This window comes from Fukomys damarensis, unplaced genomic scaffold, assembly GCF_012274545.1.
Source record: "Fukomys damarensis isolate Sample0158 unplaced genomic scaffold, DMR_v1.0_HiC HiC_scaffold_20, whole genome shotgun sequence".
NCBI classification, from domain to species: Eukaryota; Metazoa; Chordata; class Mammalia; order Rodentia; family Bathyergidae; genus Fukomys; species Fukomys damarensis.
In genome coordinates, this window is record NW_022900932.1 from 34352834 (window position 1) to 34369947 (window position 17114).

Here is a 17114-nt window from a genome sequence, read left to right on the forward strand (position 1 = left end):
AAAAAAAAAAAAAAAAAAAAAAAAAAAAACCGAGAGAGAAATGTGGCCTTCTATAGTGCGGAGCAAGTTAATGTGTGTCTGTATGTAGACACGATGGTTGTATTATGTAGGCAAAACTATGAACTGACTACTTGGAGATTAAGTATAGTTTAAGGAGATGATTCTGATTGTCGATATGACAAGGGGTTGATTTTGATCATTAATTGCAATATGTGAATTTGACTTCAATAAAAAAAAAACACCTAAGCAGATTGGTAAAATTCTAGATATGTCTGTGACTGACTGGCATGTGGGCCAGCAAAGAGGGGGGAAGACTCGGCGTAAATGTGGGTTTCGCCAACAAAAAAGCTTGTACCTTGACGGAATAAAGAGGAGAGGGAGAATGAAATATTCCCTTTTGGAAAATCTCTAGTCTTCATCATTGCTGTTGGACATGGTTCTCCTGTTTATTTAACTTTCTACCTCAGATTATCATCAGTGCACTACAGTGCACTTCTCAGCCTTTGCCCTTTAACTATCGCTGCATCCTTAACTCCATGTGTTTTGAGGCTTCTTCTTTATCAGCTAAACAGCTCCTGGATCCTCCAGCTCTCCAGGGTGCAGACAGCAATTGCTGACTCTTCTGCCTCTGATCCTACCTTTGCATCATTATACACATATTTCCTATGATTATGTTCCTCTAGAGATCTCTAGTTAATAAGCAAAGAAATCACAGAGATTTATGGAAGCTAGTATTTAGACCAAGGCTACCTTTGAAAATATAATTGTTTAAGCATTAGGTTTGTATTTCCAATAAAAAAGTAAAAATAAATAAAGGACAGCTACTTATTTCACAATTACCTGGACAGATGATTTCATATAAACTACATAGTCATGATTGGAATCTTAAATGGCCCTCAGAAACCCTCACTAAAAGATGGCCTGCCAGCCTGTGGCAGAAGTGGTAGGGTAGGGCATACATTAAAGTATTTACATTCCTGAGCATGTGCTGAAGAGGATGTAAGGACCCTGGTCTCTTTTTGTTTCCTGGTCACTTTGAGGTAAAGATTTTTTTCTCCCTAACACATGATTTTGCTATGGTGTACTCTTCGCTGTATTCCTGAAGTGATGGAAATATGTGACCCTGTACTGAAATCCCTGAAACCATGAGCCAAATTAAATATTTCTGCCCTTGAAGTTGATTTTTCATGGTATTTATTTTTGTTATGATAATAGCAAATAAGGAGAAAATCATTTCTTCCTGGAACCATTCTTCAAAATAGATATTACTGCCCCTAATTCATGAAAAACCTGTAAGGAAGACATACGTATGATATAAAGCTAAACTTCTTTCTGTGATCAATATCCTTATTCTCTGAGTCAGTATTTACATTCTTTATCATGACATATACTATCTATCCATGAAGAAAAAAGGACTGGCCTTTTTATCTTTTTATTTTTCTGTGTCAAAAATGCATGTGTAAAACATACTTGCCAGTTAGGCATAAACTGTAGGATGGATGGTGTAATAAATTAGTGCATTTGATTAGAATGCTTAAATGTTAGATATAGGAAGGATATTGAGGGACTAATTTGGTGTATTTCTCTGCTTCCAGGTATATAACTATGGAACATTTTAGGATATTGGTTATAAAAATTTCACTTGTATCTAAGATCCCAAAGAAAACATTTTGAATGAATCCTTGAATGTCGCTGTCAAAATTCCTCCTATAGGTTGAATTTAAAAGCAATGGAAGATGTTTAATTAAAGCTCATGTTTTATTCTGATGCAGCTTAAGCAAAAAACTGGGAAAAGTCCTCTGTCAGGATTCAGTCTCATTAAATAAATTAAAGTGAAACAAAATCAACACAGATACAAAATAAAAGATGACACTGATTTTCCATTATCTTAAAGTGAATAAAATCATTTTAAAGAATTATATTTATGGATTTATTTGTTGCCTTCTATTTTTATTTAAATTTGTTCATAATTATTAAATTATAAGAAACACGCTTGTTAATTTTTCTTGTCTTTTCTGAGAATAAATAGTCCAAACTCAGTAATTGCATGGTGAGGTTCATAAGTGAGAACAGACCACTTGGAAAATGCTTATTGAGTACAGTTTGTTGTAACACTCAGTAGTTAGGTGCCTGAAGGTGTGTTGAAAATAAGAGATAAACATTTCCATTAACCCAGTTATATATTAGGAGCCATCTAAGCCTACTCATTTCACCAAAGAGAATCTCAAAATATATCTTTAAATTAGTTTTGTCTAAGACTGGCTTTCTTTTTAGCATTAAATTTATTGGCACATTTTAGGCATGCAATACATTTACATTCATCACTGGGAACTTGTACCATTACATGATGTGTTTTGGTTCTTATTTTTTTCCCCATTTCACTGCCTTTCCATCAACCCCTCCACTCTCCCTACTTACAGAGACTTTGTTTCCACTTTTCCCTTTTCTCTTTTTCCCTTTTCCTTCTTTCCTTTCTCCTACCTTTCCTACTTCTCCTACCTGTTTAGTGCTTTTCTTCCTATTTCAAATTATCTATCATACATTTTGATCCTTACTTACACTTTTAGTTTCTTATACCAGAGAAACTAGTCAGTATATACATGTTTGTCCTATTTATTTCACTTAAGAGTATGGCATCACTATGCTTCCATTTAGATGTAAGTGTCTCTAGTTTCTCCTTATTTATGGCTGAGTAGTACTTCATTTTATATAAAAACAAAACAAAACACATCTTTACCCAATCTCCAGTTGATGGATACTTGGCCGGTTTCTAACCTTCAGCTATAACAAACTGTGCCCCTATAAACATGGGTGTGCATATAACACTGTGGTATGATTCTTGTAATTCTTTTGGAAAGATACCCAACAGAGGGATGGCTGGGTCAAATGGAACCTCTAATCCTAGTTCTTTGAGGTATCTCCATATTGATTTCCATAATGGTTGCACCAGTCTGCACTGCCACCAACAATGGAGAAAGGTTCCTTTCTCCCCACAACCATGCCAATATTTGTTGTTGTGTGATTTCTTGATAGCAGCCATTCTTTGCGGGATGAGATGAAATCTCAGTGTTGTTTTCATCTGCATCTCTCAAATGACCAGTGATGTGGAGCATTTTTTCATATATTTACTTGCTGCTTCTATTTCTTTGTCTGAGAAATGTCTGTACATTTCAGATGCCCACTTTAGAATTGGGTCTTTACATTTGAGGCAGCGGTTGTTTTGAGTTCTTTACATATTTTAGATAATAGTCCTTTGTCTGAGGAGCAGCTGGTAAAAATTTTTTCCCACATTGTAGGTTGTCTCTTAGTTCTGCTGATGGTTTCTTTTGCAGTGCAGAAGCTTTTTAATAAGATGAGATCCCAGTTGTTGTTTCTGCTAGTTCGAGTGCTACTGAGGATTTGTTCATAAAAACTTCCTATGCCAATGTCTTCCAGAGTTCTGCCTAACTTATCTTCCAGCAGGTTTAGTGTTTTTGTTTTTATATTTAGATCTTTAATCTACTTGGATTTAAATTTAGTGCATGGTGACAGATAAGGGTCTAGTTTTATTCTTTTGCAGATTGAGATTCAGTTTTTCCAACACCTTTTATTAAGAGGCTATCTTTCCTCCAGCGGGGACTATCAGTTCCTTTGTCAAAGATGAGGTAGCTGAGTGCATCTGGAGTTGTTTTGTGTCTTCTAATCTGTTCAACTGATCCTCAGGTCTGTTTCTTTGCCAGTACCATGCTGTTTTTATCACAGTGACTTTGTAGTATAGTTTCAAATTGGGAATTGTTATACCCACTGCCATGTGTCTATTGCCTAGGATGGCTTTTGCTATTCTAGGTCTCTTATGGTTCCAAATGAAGTTCTGGAGTCTTCTTTCTAGTTCTGTGAAGTATAGTGTTGGGATTTCAATTGTCATTTCATTGAATCTGTGTAGCAGTTTTGGTAGTATGGCTATTTTCACTATGTTGATTCTTCCTACCTAGGAGCAGGGGAGATCTTTCCATTTTCTTAGATCCTCCTCGATCTCTTTTTTCAGAGTGCTGTAGCTTTCAGTATAGAGGTCTTTTGCTTCTTTTGTTAGATTGATTCCCAGATACTTCATTTTTTTGGATGCTATTGTGAAAGGAATTGTTTCCCTAATTTCTTTCTCAGTGAGTCTGTTATTTGTATACAAGAAGGCTATTGATTTTGGGGAGTTGACTTTGTATCTAGCTACTCTGTTAAAAGTGTCAATTAAGTCTAGAAGTCTTTTGGTGGAGTTTTTTGGGTCCTCAATGTAGAGTATCATATCATCAGCAAATAATGACAGTTTAACTTCTTCCTTTCTTATCTTTATTGCTTTAATTTCTTCCTCTTGTGTAATTGGTATGGCTAATGCTTCCAGAACTATATCAAAGAGGATTGGTGATAGTGGGCATCCTTGTCTTGTTCCTCATTTTAATGTGAAGGTTTTCAGTTTTTGGCCATTTAATATGATGTTCGCTGTTGGTTTTTCATAGATAGCCTTTAAGTTGAGACATAGACCATCTATTCCAATTTTTGCAGAGTTTTTATCATGAATGGGTATTAAATTTTGTCAAATGCTTTTTCTGCATCTATCGAGAGGATCATGTGGTTCTTGTCCTTGACTTTGTTAATATAGTGTATTATATTTATTGATTTACATATGTTGAACCATCCTTGCATCCCTGGAATAAATCCACCTTGGTCAGGATGTATGATCTTCTTGATGATCCTCTGTATTCTGTTTGCTAGTATCTTATTCAGGATTTTTGCATCTATATTCATTAAGGAGATTGGCCTGTAGTTCTCTTTTTAAGTTACATCTTTCCCAGGTTTGGGAATCAAAGTGATATTTGCTTCCAGGAATGAATTTGGAAGTATTGCTTCTCTTTCAATTTCATTGAAAAGTCTGAATAGTAATGGCAGTAGTTCTTCTCTAAATATCTTGTAAAATTCAGCAGTGAATCCATCAGGACCTGGGCTTTTCTTTGTTGGTAAGTTTTTAGTTACAGTTTCAATTTCACTGATTGTAATTGGGGTGTTTAAAATGTTTTTATCTTCTCTTTCAACTTTGGTAATTCATAAGTATCTATAAATCTCTCCATTTCTTCTGTGTTTTCTGTTTCATTAGAGTACAGGTTCTCATAGTATGTATTAATGATCCTCTGGATTTCTGTGGGATCTGTTGTGACTTTGCCTTTTTCATTACTGATTGCATGAATCTGAGCCTTTTCTTTACTTTTTATGATAAGGTTTGCTAAGGGTTTATCCATTTTATTTATTCTTTCAAAGAACCAACTCTTTGATTCATTTATTTTTTGTATCATTTTCTTAGCTTCCATTGCATTGATTTCTGCTCTAATCTTTATAATTTCCTCTCTTGTTCAAGCTTTGGGTTTTTCTTGCTCTTGTTTTTCTAGGAGTCTAACAGTCATAGTTAGGTTGTTTATTTGAGCTTGCTCTGATTACCTAATGTGGGCATTCAGTGCTATGAATTTTCCATGTAGAACTGCTTTCACTGTGTCCTATAGATTCCTGTATGTTGCATTGGCATTTTCGTTTATTTGTAAAAACTGTCTGATTTCTTCTTTAATTTCCTCTGTGCTCCATTGATTATTTAGGAGAGTGTTGTTCAATTTCCATGTGTTTGTGAAGTTCCTACGGTTTCTTATGCTATTGATCTCCAGCTTTACTGCACTGTGATCTGATAATATACAGGGAATAACTTCAATTCTTTTGCATTTATTCAAACCTGTTTTGTGAGCTAGTATGTGGTCTGTCTTGGAGAATGACCCATAACTGTACAATTTCTAATAGCTAAATCCTGGAGACAGCCTGTATATTCATTAACAGATAACTGGATGAACAAAATGTGGTATTTATGTGTAAGAGAATACTAATTGTCTATAAAGAATGGCACATTTGAGATATTTGTAGGAAAATGAATGCACCTGGAAAATATAATATTGAGTGAAATAAACTAGACACACAAGTTTAAATACCGTATGGTATCTCTCATTTAAGTGAGGTGAAGTACAAACAAAGAAAATGATAAAGGACAGATAGAAAGAGTCAAGGAGATGAATCTTTTGCAATAAGCAAGTGGTCCAAGGGAACAAAGAACAGGGGTGAAGAGGAAGAGAAAGGTGAACAAGAGGAATAAAGATATGCCATGTACAGGAACCTAATAACTCCAATTTATATGAACACTACACACTATAACATGAGATAAAACAAATAATAAGTGTGAAAATCTGGATAGGGGAACAAGAGGAGGGAGAAAGATAGGGAAAGGGAAAGTGATTAAAAAATAAGCTGTAAAATGTATGTGTAACCAATTCCCAAGATTATAGTAAACTGCATGAATTGCAACTATACTGATAAAAATTTTAAAAAGTTAAAAGAAGTAAAATAATGTAAACTTGTAATGAAAGTAATGCATTATGTTTAGAACATTAAAAAAGATGAAACACAACCTTCAAAAGTGGTTTATTTTATAGGAAATAGTTGCCTTTAGACAGAGTTGAGGAAAATTCTATTCCTTCTATTTTATTTGTATGCTTCCTCTGAACACACACACACACACACACACACACACACACAAGGGAAAATCAATCTGTTAGTCATCATTCCAGTATGGTAACAAGCTATATGAATAATAAATTTAAAGAGAAGAAGAAAGTAGTTTGGTTTACAATTGTGGAATTTTTGGCACAAGGTTAGTTGGTGTCATTGCCTTTGGTCCTGTAGCCAAGCAGTAAATCACAGGAGAAGTTCATGGTAGAGAAAACTGCTAACCTCATGCCAGTCATGAAGGAACCAGAGATAAAAATGAGGGGCCAGGATCCCAATATCATCCTCAAAGTCGTGCCCTCATAGGATCCAAGACTTCCAAGCAGGTCTACCTATTAGAGCTTCTACAACTCCTCAACAATTCCATGGCTATGGTGAAATAAGATTTTAACAAATGGGCTTCATCCAAATCACAGCAATCTGCATTCCATGAATACATATTACTTTAATGAGTATTCAGGATGACCATACAATTTGGATATATTGAAGAAGTTATTAATAGGTAATTATTTAAAATCATTATTATTGGAACCAATACATAGTGTACTTAAAATTACTATACCATTCAAGATTATCTGATCAAATTTTAGAACAAAGCTACAGTAGAGTATAACATATATATATATATATATATATATATATATATATACACACACACACACACACACATACTTTTCAATTATGCTACAGAAGGACAGATAGAGTAGTCGCATAACATAGAAATTATAACACTAGTCAAATCAATTTAAATTACTTTGACATGAGTTAGTAAATATTCATAAATAACAGGTAAGAAAATGTTAAGTTCTAGTTCTGTTTAAGCTGGCATCCCACACCTTCTAAATTCCTTATATATTCTATCCCTGTAACGTGCCTTATCTTTCTTTCACCAGGTATTTGTCATCCACATGTCTCCTAGCTCATGCTGTGTGGGGAGAGGGGACTTACCTAAAAATGTCCCCTGGAAATAAAGATATTCAATTTGTGATTGTGAAATAAAATGAATGTTGAAAAGATCTGTATGTAAACTGAGTTATGGAAGATTGGGTAGAATGTCAGAGATAACAGAAATTTGGGAAATTGATATTTAATGGAATTTGTTTGATTTAAGAACCATGCTTTTTCAACTGTAATTTTAGTGGAGAATTTAAAAAGTGGGAAAACTGTACTTGTTATATTATCACTTGGTTTAAGGTAGATTTTTTAAGACTAAATAATGTTAACAAGCTTTTACCATTTCACCTGACTTTTGCCCTTTAGCATGAATCTCTAAAACAGCAGAGCAAAAAAGTCATAGAATACTGAACTCATAAGTTCACAATGAAGTTTTCTATATGCAGGTGAAAATTCAACTCCATATGCACTGGAAATTATAGGCTTTATCTTTATCCTTGATGTTAGATAAATAATGCAATGATAAAAGATGAATATCCTCTTACATGGTAACTTTTCTCGATTTGGGGCAAGTTTCAGGAACACTAGAAGTGACAGTGGGAGGACCTAGGCTAAGCAGAATGTCATGATCATAAAGTGCTACAGGTGTGGCTGTTTCCTCAAAAAGCAACTATATTATATATATAACATATATAACTTATATATCTAACTTATATATATATCTTATATATAACTTATATATCTTATATATAACTTATATAGTTGCTTTTAGATATATATAGAGAATAGAGAGAGAGAGAGGGAGAGAGAGAGAGAGAGAGAGAGATACTTGTGTATAAATAAATACCTCTATGAATAAATGTTTCAAATAACTCCCTGAAGTCTTTGGGATCATAGCATTTTTCTGTTTGATTAAGATGACAATGACAAATAATAATTATTTACAAAAATATTTATAAAGTGGGCCAGGGATTTAGTTCAGTGGTTCCACAACCTACCTCCCAAGTTCAAGGTTCCAAGTTTGATGCCAAGTACCAAAAGAAAAAAAAATTTACAAAGTACATTAAGACAGACTATTTGTGAGATTTATAATTTCCATCAATTTAGAAAAAAATCCATTCACTTTATTTTCAAACACAATTGTAATTTCTTCTGAGACTCTAAAAATCATTGTCACATTGCTAGTATTTTTCCTATTTCTCTGCTATTGCATTCTAGTATTATCTTCTTTTAACCCTAGCTAGGATTAAAACCAATGTTTTTAGATATATTTTTTATTTCCTAAATTTCTTTTTTAAAAAAATCTATGTTTCCAGTCATGTTTTTTACTTTCCTCTCTTTTCTTGAATATATAGGATATACTTATGATTTGAGTAGTTCTACTATTGCCTCTATTTGCTAAATCTATAATTTCTTATTTCTGAATATGCTTCTATCAATATCTGATTATTTGTGATGTCCTCTTACTATTTTTGTTTTTCATTTAGCTTGTAATTTTTGTTTCGATTCTAGAAATTGTGAATTTTACATTGTTATTGATGTTGTTAAATTTTTTTGTTGTTAGCTCTTGCCCCACACATAATTCATGAGTTGAAATTTGTATTAGTGCTCACAAGAGCTTGCAGAGCTGGGTCAAGGCTCCACAAAATTTTGACTACACATGCTCTGAGTCAGATTTAATGCAAAACAGAGAAATTTACAAGATCGGCCTACAACAGCTGCCCACAACAGCTACCCACAGAGTCAAGTGTAAAAGAGTGCAAAAGATCGTGCCATGTACTAGAGACTCCGAAGGATCCCGCTGAGGGACGGGGGGCCACGGCAGTGTCCCATACAATTCTGTATTAAGAGCCTGAAGTATCCTCAAAGAAATACTGTGGGGTCTCCCCAAGGAGGCCGAAGCTTTGGCACTAGAAGCTAAAGAGTCTGCCCCAGCAGGCTGACCCGCTCATGCTGGAAGCTGAAGAATCTGCACCAAAAGCCTCGAAACAATTCCGAAAGTAAGGTGATGACTGGATTACTGGAGCTCCTCTGAAGAAAGCAGCCAGAGCTCATCTGAGTAAATCAGCCACAGCGGAGCTCCTCCAAGGAAGAACAACTGACATCCTTATCCTTCCCTCCTGTTTTCCAAAAGTATTACTGCTTGGTTTGGAAGGGAGAGAGAAACAGTCATTTCATTAGGTGCCTTGTATCTGTGAATACATGGGCAAGAGTTTTGTAAACACTGTTCAAAATCATACTTAATGGCAATGCAAAAAATCATTGCTTCATAATATATATTAGCACCACAGATAGATAGATAGATGCCAGAATGAACACACAGTTTCAGGGAAAGTTTTATTTTCAGTATAATGAATGTCTTTCTTTTCAAGAATCAAATTATTTACTTGAATTATTTTTTTCAATCATTTCTTAGAGTATATATCTTCTCCAAGAAGTCTTTGATAAAATAAGAATAATTATGTGGGTCTTAACAATATTAGCACCACAGATAGATAGATAGATGCCAGAATGAACACACAGTTTCAGGGAAAGTTTTATTTTCAGTATAATGAATGTCTTTCTTTTCAAGAATCAAATTATTTACTTGAATTATTTTTTTCAATCATTTCTTAGAGTATATATCTTCTCCAAGAAGTCTTTGATAAAATAAGAATAATTATGTGGGTCTTAACAGTAGGCAAAATATATCGTAAAATAACCTCTCAGTGGAAGATTGAAATATAGGAGTTCTTCCTTTACTCCTTAAGGCAGGTTTTTATGGGATTATATAAAATGAAAACTGGTCCTTTGGAAAAAGCGATGCAAAAATAATGTAAATAAATAACTTAATAAGGTGAGGCTATTGGGCAAACAGCATAAATCAAATGAATTTTCCTGCATGGGCTTTGCACTTTTAAGCCTAGGAGAAAAATGTGTTCTATTTTTAGTTAGGAGAAAGACATGGAGCAAGTTAAGAATACTGTGTTATTTATAGAACATATAAAAATCTCTAATCAATAAAAGAATAGTCTTTGTCATTAAGATTGTAAGCAAGTCATGATTCATAATCAAATATGCCATGGAGTCTAGTAATTATTACATTTTATGCATAAATTTTCAAGTGAAACATATTAAAATTTCTACATGACTTTTGACAACATAAATTATATTTACCTCCCTGTAAAAACTGGCATATTTGCCGTTTGAGAATGCACATAGAAATTCTATTTTATTCAACTTGGCATTAAGGAAATTGCTTAGCATAATGACAATGGTACAGAATCTTCTCTCTGGGTTTGTAACCCTGAGTGACAGTCAGTGACTCTGTAATGATAGATCACACTAATAAATAAATAAAGTGACTTCTCTGCTCCATGGTGCTCTTTTGATATGTGATACTTGGCAGAACATTATTAAAGAATAATTGTGCCCATGGTGTATTGAAATAGAACATCACTAGAAAAACATTTCCTGGGTGATGTATTGCACCTCCTGCAGCTCTTAGAGATCTCAGAATGCATTTCAAAAGCTAAACCTGGAACTATTTGGGGGATAAAATAAATTCTTTCCTAATAATTGTGAGATTGCAATGTGTGTCTATGAGAGTTTTAATCTCTGTCAATCCACAATCTTAAGCAATACATTTTACAAATATATATGCAAACCTGACACCATCTTCCCATACTTTAGTTATTATATATATATGAAATAAATGAATATATATATATGAATATATATATGAATGAAAAATTAGATCACTTTTGGAATATAGAAGCTTACAGTATAATTTTATACATTGAGCAAGATGGAGTGTAATCACTGAGCAAGAGAGAATGTGATTGTGGTCCACAAGATTTATATAAGCAGTATATATGAGCATAGGAAAAACAATTTTCATAAGAGTTCAAAGCTCTTATGAAGAAGAAATGATAGAGTGAAGCTCTTTAACTTTTAAATAAGTTTTGAAGCTGCCTTTCTCGCCACATAAAGCCTATAAATTCAACTTCACCATTTGAGAATGAAACTTAGAATAGCACAGAACCAATGAGGACAATATGAGTAATTCTGCATGCTTAGCAAAATATGAGCTAGATACAGTTTTCAAATTCTGCACTGTCTTCACACCTGCTAATTTACATAGCTTAAATTATTCTATGCTAAGACACTCAATATTATCACCTTAGTCGAACCTTGGATGCTATTAATAAACAGATCCATCAGAGTCTGTATATAAAGTTACAGCCTACATCCTGCATGGGAATACCCGGTCAGGTTTTGAATGGTGGTGACAAGGAGGCTTTGAGATCTAGCCCGTCCTTGACTCTACCTGTCACTGGTGTGAGGTTCCAGCCTAAAGAAAGACAGCCATTACCCTAGTGCTTCTAGGTGAGATTTATTTTTTGAATTTTGACTCCTTTATGAGTATCATTTTACAATTTATATCCTGTCTATGAAGAACTTCAAATTGATAGAGAAAGAGACAGCATTGGCCTTTAGGTCAAAAAAATAATTTATTACATCAACATGTTATGCAGATATCTATGACAATGAATCATGAAGAATTGGAAGACATCAACAGAGGATACAGAAAGGCTTCAGCAGTACAGGGGTTTGTAAAGATGGACAGGCAGGTTTTTTTTTCTTTTTAAAATTTTCTTTTACTGTATGAACGTATTTATTACTTTAAAAACTATTGCAGCTTTTTTATTATGTATTTGCTGGTTATTTAATAAGCAACTGTCTTACTTTTTATGTACCTGATTTTTACTCTGTTTATATTTTAGTCTAATTTTTTTCTTCCTGATATTTTTGATTCGTGGTTAACAGAATTCTATAAAAAACATACTGTTAACCTACAATAAAAATACACTTTTGCTTAGAAGAAACAGAACTCAATATACTTATATCTTTTAATTTTTGATTTTGCTTAATTTAGATTTCTTCCTGTGTAATGTAAAGAGTTCTAAATCATTCACTTTCCTACATCTCTGGAATTGCCTTAGTGATTATGCATTTTCTTATTTCTGTTCTAATCTCTCTCTCTAGATTTATTTTTCTCTTCTCTCTAAAAACAAAATCAATTTACCTCCCATCCTAAAATTTTCCTTCAACACTGAGAAGATAGAGAAATGGCAACCAGATTTAGCTCATGAGTAATTGGCATCAATTTTAGGGACATGAAATTGAAGAGCTGAAGTTAGGTAAGTTAGGAAGCTGGAATGGCAGTTGTACATGATAAATATTAGCAGTAGGTCATTATATTCCCTAAAGTAAGTTTTTAAATTTTTTCAGCTAAACTTGATAGCAGCAAACTATAACCTATGTCCCATTTAAGACCTTCTCAATCGGACTATCATAGGAGGAGGCATTACAGGCATTACATACACATGTTTAACAATCTCCCTGGGTGATCTTTTTATCATGGAAGTGTGACAAATAGAAGAAAAGAAGTCAAATGGGAGTTAAATACTCAGTTGTAAAACCCCATTCTTTCTCTTAATCACATAGGTGTGCACATTTTTACAATCCTAATTCATAAAAGCTGAAATAAAAAATTAGCTTATCATATACTACGTGACTTTAACAAGAGACCAATATTTTAGCATTAGGCATATGTAGGAGAGGTAAAAGCATTTTTATTCCACCTTTCTAAGTTTTGCAGTGGTTCCCTGTAACAGAAATCAGACTAACAAGAGGAAAACTAACAGATATTGATTAACGCATATATCTCAAAATACATGGGAGAAAATGAGTAGTGCAAATGGAACTTAAGAATCTAGTCTTCCTTCCATTTGTGACTAATAAAATATTTTTGAGTTTCTGACTCAAGAAACAAGTCACAAGAAAGAGACAAGGAAAAGTACAATTGATAAGGGTAACCTTTGTTGTGCCTGTTCCAGTGAGTGCCTTCTCCACTGGAAAGAATCCCTTGGGATTAAAAGTCATCTTTATTTTCCTTATACAAATAGGGTGACACACTTATGAATGGAGAGTTTTCTTTATATATGTAAAGATTTTTTTTTTATAAAATGAAAGAATACTTTCTGTCTTTAAAACTTCTCCAGCTTCTGTTGCATCTCAAAATAATCCTTATGCCAAATAGGCATATTTATAATTACTTTATTTTTTCCTTCCACATATTACTACAGAGGCTTTTTAAGTACACATTCCATATTTTAAAAATTCAAAGCAGAGAAACAGGCATTTGAATGGTAAAGTAAGCTTTAAACTCCTAGGTAATATCCTATTTTCCAAGTACCTATTGCACAATCTCCAAGTATGTGTTTAAAGTGATTAAAACATTAATAATTTTATTGTTATCAAATCATATGTATAACTGCTCAGAAAAATGGAGAAAATAATGCAATAACATCAAAATTCTCACATTAAAGTTTCTGTCTTATTCATCATACAACAATACAAACAACAAAGTTAGAAGCAATAAAATCACCATTACATACCTTATTACTATATTGCAAAATAGCAATTGAGTATAGGATATAAACCCCATGAAGACAATAGATGTGCATGTGTATGGGGTAAGGAACGTCAGGTCCTAATCTGTCACCAATGAAGGTGGAGACATGTTTTCTCCTTATATGTCTTGTTAACAAAGTATGGAATGTTAGGCAGTTCTGGTCTCAGCCTATTTCCGTAATGTAACAAGGTAATACAGTACTGTAGTTAACTCAGTGAATACTATCACAAGTAACAGTTCACTCACCTTTCTAGAAGAACATCTGTAGTAGTCCTGGGCTATCTTACTGTTATCACAAATATAAGAAAAGTTGTGTATTCTCATATCTGAAATTGAGATTTGGGAATACTGTTTGGATCCATAAGATTCAAACTAAAATGAACTACTATGGAAATTGAATCACACAACTGGCAAAATGCTGACAATGTATTTTTTTGAGTTTCCCTGAAACTATACTAAGGAAAAAAAGAGACATTTATATCAAACTTACTGAATGATATGTAAATTACTATCACTTGATAGTCATCTCTGTCTTATTAAACAGTTTCACATCTATGCCAAATTTAACACAACTGTTTTATTTTCCAGACTTTTATAACTTCAGAGGTAATTGATTTTTTTATTCTTTATTCTTAATGCAGTCACTCTTGATACTATACTCATCAACAATGAAATACCTGTGTATTACAACTTTGTGCTGATCCATTGTGACAGCTCCAAAAGCATGTGTTATAGACTTATAGATTATCCACAATGCTCTCACTAAAATTAAAGACTATTATATAGCTAATTCCATAAATTGGAGAACTAAAGTTGTCCCATCCTGTTGAACAGCTCTCAAAATTTTAAAATTTTTTACATGGAATGCCAAATGCTGAATTACGGATCATGCTACCTGTTTTAAGCACATATCTATCCAAATGGAAAAGAATTAAAAAAAAAAAGATATTAGCTGTGTAAGGACTCAAGGATTTTTGTAGGCTGGAAACATAAAAATAGTAGTTAAAAGTTATTGTCTGGGAATGAAAAAGTATTTTAAAAGTAAGTTTATTACAAGAATAGTTAATTATAAGAAACTCAGGTTGTAATACTTTTTGAACAGATCCCTCATGATATAATAAAAACAAATCTTAATATGAAAGTAATATTGGCCTCTTTCCCATCTTCAAGAACCAGTTATTTGCTTTCTTGATTTCTGTTAAAACATCTTTTTCATATTCTTATACTTTAAATAAAAATATTTGGTGACATATAACAAAAATATTTAATTTTATTAAAATTCTTTCATAATATTCAATATAATTTCAAGCTCAAATAATTAAATATTGATTAATAGCTACAAATTACCTATTTCAAAAGAAGTAAGAACTATTATCTTCCCTTGAGGCAAATACATTTCTTAGATGTGAATAAATAAAAGAACAAGAAAATGTATCAAATAAACAAAGAGATAACATATATAAAATATGTTATATTAATTAAAAATAATGGCAGAGGAAGGTAATAGAGTGTACAATTGAGCAATAAAATTTTCAGCACCTTATTCAGAGTAATTTAGCAGATGGATGTAACACTGTACAAAAATTGATGAATAGGAAAGGAATTTTTTACCAGAGAAATGTTTCCAACAGAGAGAGAAATACAGACACCGTGGGATGGATCTTATAGTGCTGAATGAAAAACAGAGGGCCACCATGATTTATGGAAAGTAAAATATCTAGAGAAAATCCTAGTCAGAAGGAACATGGTCTAAACCTTATCAAGCTTTGTAGTCTATTTGTAAAACTGCATTGATTCTGAAAGATTGGAATCCTTAAGAGTGTTTCAGGTGATTACCTGCTATTACATTTTAAAAAGAAATTTCTGATAATCATGTTGAAAATAGATTGTTTGAAGAAAGGAGAACACATGTGAACGCAAAGAAGGGACTCAAAGTAATCATCTAGGAGGTAACGTGGCTTGTAAGAGATCAGTAGTATAGGTAGTAAGAATTCATGGGGTTCACAGGTACGCTTTAAAAGGAGAGCTGATGGAATTTTCTGATGACTAGAATATAGAGTATGAAAGGCAGAGAAAGTTTGAGTATCATTGGAGAAGTTTCCAGAGAGGAGATTGGGACTTCAACTTGTCCCCTTCACCACTTTTCATGGAAAAGAATTTCAGAACTTGTCAGGAAGTGGCATATGCAGATTTATTAAGTAAAATCAAAGACATACACACTTGGAAAGATGTGCAGGCACTCAAAGAAAGGACATAATGCTCAAATATATCCAATATGGGTTTGGATGTAATTTATACGGTCTTGGGGGTAGCTTATGACAAAGATCTGGGATGTGTATCCCCCGTGTCTATCATACAGCCTATTAATTGGGCTAGGTTACAACGCAAGATGTTTTCATGTGTTTGAAGTTTACAAATATGATACCCAACTAATAATGCTGTTTGTTTGAATGCAAAAGTCGCTGGAATTGGTAATTTATAGTATCAGAAGAAAAGCATAGGCCCAAATTGCAAGCTTATTGTGTTTTTTTAAGACTCTTAGGAACTTAGGAGTAAGAAGTCTGGAAGGAAAAAATGGGTTTTCAATGAAAAAGGGATTGTAACTTTGGGTAATATACTTTCAGACTTCAGTTTTCTTTAAAAAGCATAATTGTATAATTAAAATTTCCTTGTTTCTTTCATACCAATGCTTATTTCTTCTATCCTACTTCAATAATTCATGAAGTTTGAGCAAAGAGAAGTATGAGGTTTCATTTTACTGAGATGAACAGGACAGAAGAAAGGGAAAATGAAAGTTCAGAGTATTAGAGACTCACCATGAAGTCCTGTAGTGAAATTTATTTATTCCTGTGTCCTCTGAGGGACAGAAAATAAATACTGGCTAGAGACATAAATATAAGATTATATATCTATCCTTTCTACTATTTGTGCGAGATAACATGAGTAGTAAAAAGAATCTACCAATAAACAAGGAATACAGAAAAGTCAAGAGTTTATTTTTATCAGGGTATACTGCCAAAAAGGACAGCAGGTGAGTTTGTTAAGAGGGAAATCACTCAACCAGCATGAGAAAGTGTTGTTTTTATAAGGATTTGAGGATACTAAAAAAATACACAGGAGGCTCTTATGGCTATGTCTAGATGTTCCCCCAAAGCCTTTTGCAGCCATAGTTAGGACTTTTTCAGAAGTGGCTAGA